Raw genomic sequence first — 6,000 nt, forward strand, 5'->3', positions numbered from 1 at the left:
AGAAAAGAAATCTAAAGCTGGGAATAAGAAAAGAAAAAAGTAATCTAAAGCTGGACAATTCAACCAACTCAAAGAACTCTTTTGGAAAATGAGACTCCATACAACTGAAATTGAAGGACTGAAAAACCTGTCAGCAAACCACCATGGCTAGAATTACAAGGTAGAAAATCACATTGAATATCTTAAAGACAAATTACAAACCAGAGCTGATTAAAGAAGTCAAAAAAGAAAGGAGAGCTGAGTGGGAGCGGTGGCTTAAGTAGTAGGGCGAATTCCTTGCAAGTGCCTAACCTAGGCGGGGAAGTTGTTTGATCCAAGGTGTGCCTTATGGTCAATCAAAGGTGGAGCAATTTTTGAGCATCATTGGGTGTGGCATTTTAAAAAGGAAAAAAGGAAGGAAGGAAGGAAGGAACGAAGGAAGGAAGGAAGGAAGGAAGGAAGGAAGGAAGGAAGGAAGGAAGGAAGGAAGAAAAATGGAAGGAAGGAAGGAAGAGAGGGAGGGTCGAGAGAGATACTGTGAGTAATGGTAGGGTACTCACCTAGCAGGTGACTAATTCAGGAGACTGTGGCTCAATATCTTGCATCCCATCTGGTTTTCCAAGTCTACTTGGAGGGATTTTTGAGTACAGAACCTGGAGTAACCCCAGAACGCTGCCAGACGTGACCACAAAATCAAACAAAAAAGATAGGGCTAGAGAGATAGCATAGTGGTAAGACAATTTCCTTGCAAGTTGCTGACCCAGGACCATTGGTGGTTCAAATCCTGGGATTCCATATGGTGCCTTACGGCTGCCAGGAGTGATTTCTTAGCAGAGAGCAAGAGTAACGCCCTGAGGACTGCCGGGTGTGGCCCAAACCCCCCCCCCAAAAGAGAGAAAACAGTTGAACAAAATGTAGGGTGCTTAATGAACAAAGAGAAAGAATCTCTGATTTATAGATGAGAGGAAAATGGGAAAAGAGAAAAATTAGGTATAAGGTAAATAATAGCAGCTAACTTTCCTACTCTCTGAAAAGAGGCCACTGTACAAATCTAAGTGGCAAAAAGATAGCTAAACAAAACTGCCTGACAGAACATGAACAGACATATTAGTCCAAACAAACAAAAAACAGAGAGAGATCAAATCATTAAAGCAGTAACGAAGTAAGGAAGAAGCACCTTAAGTACAAATAAAGGACATATGAATCAAAACAGATCTCCCATTTGAAATAATTCAGGGAAGAAAAGGAGGAATGACATCAATTCTACTGAAAAAGAGAAAATTTCAACCTGGCGATCACTGTCATGTGAACCTATTATTTACATGGGAGGGCGGGTCAAAAACATTTTCAAAAAAGAAAGACCCCCTCAGAATATAGTGCTAAACAAACCAATTCTCTTTTTGTTTTAATTTTATGGAACACTTCACAAATTTGCATGTCATCCTTGCACAAAGGCCATGTTAATCTTCTCTTCCAATTTTAGTATATGTGCTGAAGGGAGCACATAACAAACTCATTCTAAATGAACTCTTCAAGGAGCAATGACATAAACCAAATCCCCACTTGTAACAACAGTCCTACAAATATAATGGCAAAATAGCCTTTTCTGTCAAAGGTTTCCTTAAATGTCAATGAACTAAAGTCTCCCATCAAAAGGCAGAGTAGCGGGTTGAATCAGGAAATAAAATCCTGTCACCTGATGCCTGCAGAAAATACAATTCAAATTTCAGGATAGACACAGGCTCGAAGGAATAGGATGGAATACAATGATACAAGCTACTGGAAAACAAAAAAGGCTGAGACAGTCATATTTATAGCAGACCAAATTGCATGCAATCTCAGGAAAGTATTTAAAGACAAAGATGAGCACTAATTATTGATCCTAGGAGCAACAGACCAAGAAGTACTAACCCTGATCAACTTTTATGCATCAAACATAGAGCCAGCAATATATATATATATATATATATATCTATATCTATCTATCTATCTATCTATCTATCTATCTATATATGTAAGGCTTTTGGTCACGAACCTAGAGAAATATGAATGGAAATGTGATATAATTGGAGAGTTCTGCATTACATCATTGCCAATACAGGACTATTAGGTGAGACACTAACAAAGATATAAGAGCCCTACATGAGACACTAGAAAAACTAGGACTAATGAATCTATTGAGAGCCTTTCATTCTCAAAAATTGAATACACATTCTTCTTAAGTGCACATGAAACCTTCCCTAGAATAGATCACATTTTAGGACACAAGTCTGACTTACATAAACTCACAAATATAAAAATTATACCAAACACCCTGTCAGACTATAAATGGAAAATCAAACACTTGGATACCAAACATGCTGCTCAACAACAAATACTAAACAGGAAATAAAGAAACAGATTCCTTGAAACAAATGATAATAAAGAAAAATATTGCCAAAATCTATAAAACAGAGCAAAAGCAGTAATTAGGGTATAATTCATCGTACTAGAGGCCTACAATAAGAAAGAAAAAAGCCAGGGGCCGGGCAGTGGTGCAAGAGGTAAGGTGCCTGCCTTGCCTGCGCTAGCCTTGGACGGACCACAGTTCGATCCCCCGGTGTCCCATATGGTCCCCCAAGCCAGTAGCATCTTCTCAGCGCATAGCCAGGAGTAACCCCTGAGCGTTACCGGGTGTGGCCCAAAAACCAAAAACCAAAAAAAAAAAAGCAAAACAAACCAAAAAAAAATAAAAACCAGAAACAGAGCAGAAATCAACAATATAGAAAAAATATGAAATATTAGGGAGACCAGTTGATGAGTTTTTTTTAAACTAACAATAAATAAGATAGACAAAGTGGTGGCAGACTCACGAGAAAGGAAGGGAAATATTCAAATAAATTCAATCAGTAATGAAATAGGACAGATTACTACAGAAATTCAAGAAATCCAAGACATCACAAGAGCTTATTTTTTCCTACCCCGTACCTTCCGAGCTTATTTTGAACAATGGTGTTCAGTTAAGCTAGATAACCAAAAGGAAATGGACAGATTTCTAGAAAAATATCACATCCTCATATTGAATTCTGAGGAAGTAGAGGCATAATTAGGTCTATCACAAGAAAATTGAAAAACTAATTAAAAACTTTGCAGGATGAGACGAGTTTACAGGTAAATTTTATCAAACATTCAGAGAAGTATAAGCAATTACCATTGATCCTAAAAAGATGGAAATCCTCCAAATACTTTTTAAAAGTGTATCACACATTACCAAAGTGTACAGAGGTAATAGCAAGAAAAATCTTCAGCCCAATCTCAGCAAACTGAATCCAATAACACAAAAAAAAGATGAAATATAGTGGGGTCAGAGCAGTGGCACAAGCAATAGGGCATTTGCCTTACAAATGCTTAACCTAGGACGAATGGTGGCTTGATCCTTTGGCACCCCATATAGTCCACCAATCCAGGAGTGATTTCTGTATTGTTTGTCTGTTTGTTTTTGTTCTGGGGCCACACCTGTTGATGCTCAGGGGTTACTCCTGGCTCTGTGCTCATAAATAGCTCCTCGCTTGGGGGGACCATGTGGGATGCCGGGGGATTGAACCATGGTCCGTCCTAGGCTACTGTGAGCAAGGCAGATGATCTACCTCTAGCGCTACTGCTCCCGCCCATGATTTTTGATGGCAAAGCCAGGAGGAACCAGAGTGTCACCAGGAGTGGTCAAAAAACAAAATCAAAAACAAAGATTTTACATGGTGTCCAAGAGTGTTTCATCTGAAGGATGCATGGATGGTTCAGTATATAATCAATCAACATCTTATTCCACATTATTAAAAGGATAAAAGCAACATGATCATACGTATCAAAGCAAAAAAGGCATTTGATAGAATCTAACACTCCCTGAAGAAATATACCCTCAGCCAAACAGTTGTGTAAAAAATCTTCAGCAAGATAATAAAAGCTGGGCCCCGGGAGATAGCACAGCGGTGTTTGCCTTGAAAGCAGCCGATCCAGGATCTAAAGTGGTTGGTTCGACTCCCGGTGTCCCACCGTGCCTGCCAGGAGCTATTTCTGAGCAGACAGTCAGGAGTAACCCCTGAACACTGCCTCAAAAACCAAAAAAAAAAAAAAAGATATCTACAAAAATCTCTCAGGAAGCATTATTCTTAATGGCAAAACACTAACATCTCTTCCACGAAGGTCAAAAGTATGTCCAGTTTCTACTCCTATTAAACATAATGCCATAGACTCATGCTCCGGCATTAATTCACAGAGTAGGCTTTGCAATTTATTTTCAATTAAACCTAGATTAACATTGCCATATATCATTATGCCCATGTTCTCAGTTTGCTTTCAGGATAGGAACTTAGATGCTCAAGAGCCATTATGATTGTTTTAAAAATGCTCTATGCACAATCTAACCCAAAAACACTTTCGTCAGCAAATTTTACCCTCACCAATGATGATAATATTTGAAATTGAAATATTTTCCATCTGACCTCTCAGCTTGGTATTATTTAAGAACTCTGACCTGTTCCACCCGGATCAGTTTTTCTTTTTTTTTTTTTTTTTGTTTTGTTTTTTGTTTTTTGTTTTTGGGCCACACCCGTTTGACGCTCAGGGGTTACTCCTGGCTATGTGCTCAGAAATCGCCCCTGCCTTGGGGGGGACCATATGGGACGCCGGGAGATCAAACCACGGTCCTTCCTTGGCTAGCGCTTGCAAGGCAGACACCTTACCTCCAGCGCCACCTACCCGGCCCCCCGGATCAGTTTTTCAAGTGCAACCCATGGATTGATCTTCATTGTCTATATGTGTGACTGTGTGTGTGATGGCTACAGCTATGCCTAGTGTCCAGCTGCACTGTACATGCCTATTTTATAAACAGTCCTCCCACTGTTATAAATATCACCATTCCCGACCGTGCTTAACACTTTACAAATCCTTTTGAATCCTTTTGTTCTCTCTCTCTGATCTGGTATTTCTCCCTATTTAATCCTTCTTATTCTCAGCCCTAATGGTGAGGAAAGGGCAAATACCCCTTCTCGAACCTATATCAAGCCAGCTCCCAAAGCAAAAGGACAGCTAGAAGATGCAGTTGTCACAGCTGATTTGCTCTTCACAGCCCTTTTCGCCCACCTCCCTTTTCTGCGGAATGCTGCGCACTACCTGATTCTGTTTTTGAGAGACCTTTAGATAGAGGACATTACACTGTTCCTTACAGTTGGGAGCCTTTTTTCAACTCCACAAGGCCAAGTCAGACACTGAAGCAGTGTTCTGAATTTTGTTTCTTTCCTAGAGTATTTCAAAAGACTTAAAAAGAATGGGTGTATTTTTTGTGCCTTCCTTAGGTATAATAGCCTTATTAGGTATAATTTGTATTATAGATTGTAGATGTAGTTGTCTCCATCCTTTTTAGAATATGTTTAGTAGAAAATTCTAAAAGGTATGTTTCAAGTCAAACTGTCCCTGGCCAGGGAGAGGATGCAAAGAATTGAGAAACATGCTCTGTAGGCAGGGACATCTGTATGCAGGGACATCACTGCCCAATAAATGCCCCAGAAAGCACTGGGAGAACCTCAGGATGTGCTATTGCATGGTACTCTGAAATCATGGAAAGAAATTAAGTGACTTTTCAATGCTGTCGTCTCATTACGATTGAAACAATAGTAAAGATATGAACATATAACAATAAAAAAGGGCAAGCCAAGGATCATCACAAATACCCAAAATGATCTCCCAAACCTGACAGGACTGATCAGAGTCCAGAAGAAGTTTGAGCACTCCCAGGTGAGGCTAAGATCCCACGACTCATGTGCTTTTGGCCAAACCCACAGTGATCAGGGCTGAACACAATTTGTGCTCATGGAGGACTTCTGGAAGACTTAGGTTGTTGGAGGCCCTTCAGTTAGAGAGCAAAATTGAGTCTCTGATGCCTGAGTTAAAGTGACAAGCTGCACAGTGCAGCTGCAGGCACTTCGTACCCCCCTGGACCTAACAGAAAAGGGCTTAAGCATACACCACAATATGCTTCAGTAAAGA

General features: G+C 40.0%; 1 protein-coding gene and 1 pseudogene across 1 annotated transcript in view; both read right to left on the reverse strand.

The window, feature by feature from the left end:
• Positions 1-6,000, reverse strand: part of LOC126000525 (zinc finger protein 345-like) — a 291,551-nt gene that overhangs the window by 36,193 nt on the left and 249,358 nt on the right. The gene's annotated exons all lie outside the window — the stretch shown is intronic.
• Positions 1,387-1,483, reverse strand: LOC126000539 (uncharacterized; annotated as a pseudogene).

This window comes from Suncus etruscus (genome assembly GCF_024139225.1).
Source record: "Suncus etruscus isolate mSunEtr1 chromosome X unlocalized genomic scaffold, mSunEtr1.pri.cur SUPER_X_unloc_1, whole genome shotgun sequence".
Taxonomy (NCBI): domain Eukaryota; kingdom Metazoa; phylum Chordata; class Mammalia; order Eulipotyphla; family Soricidae; genus Suncus; species Suncus etruscus.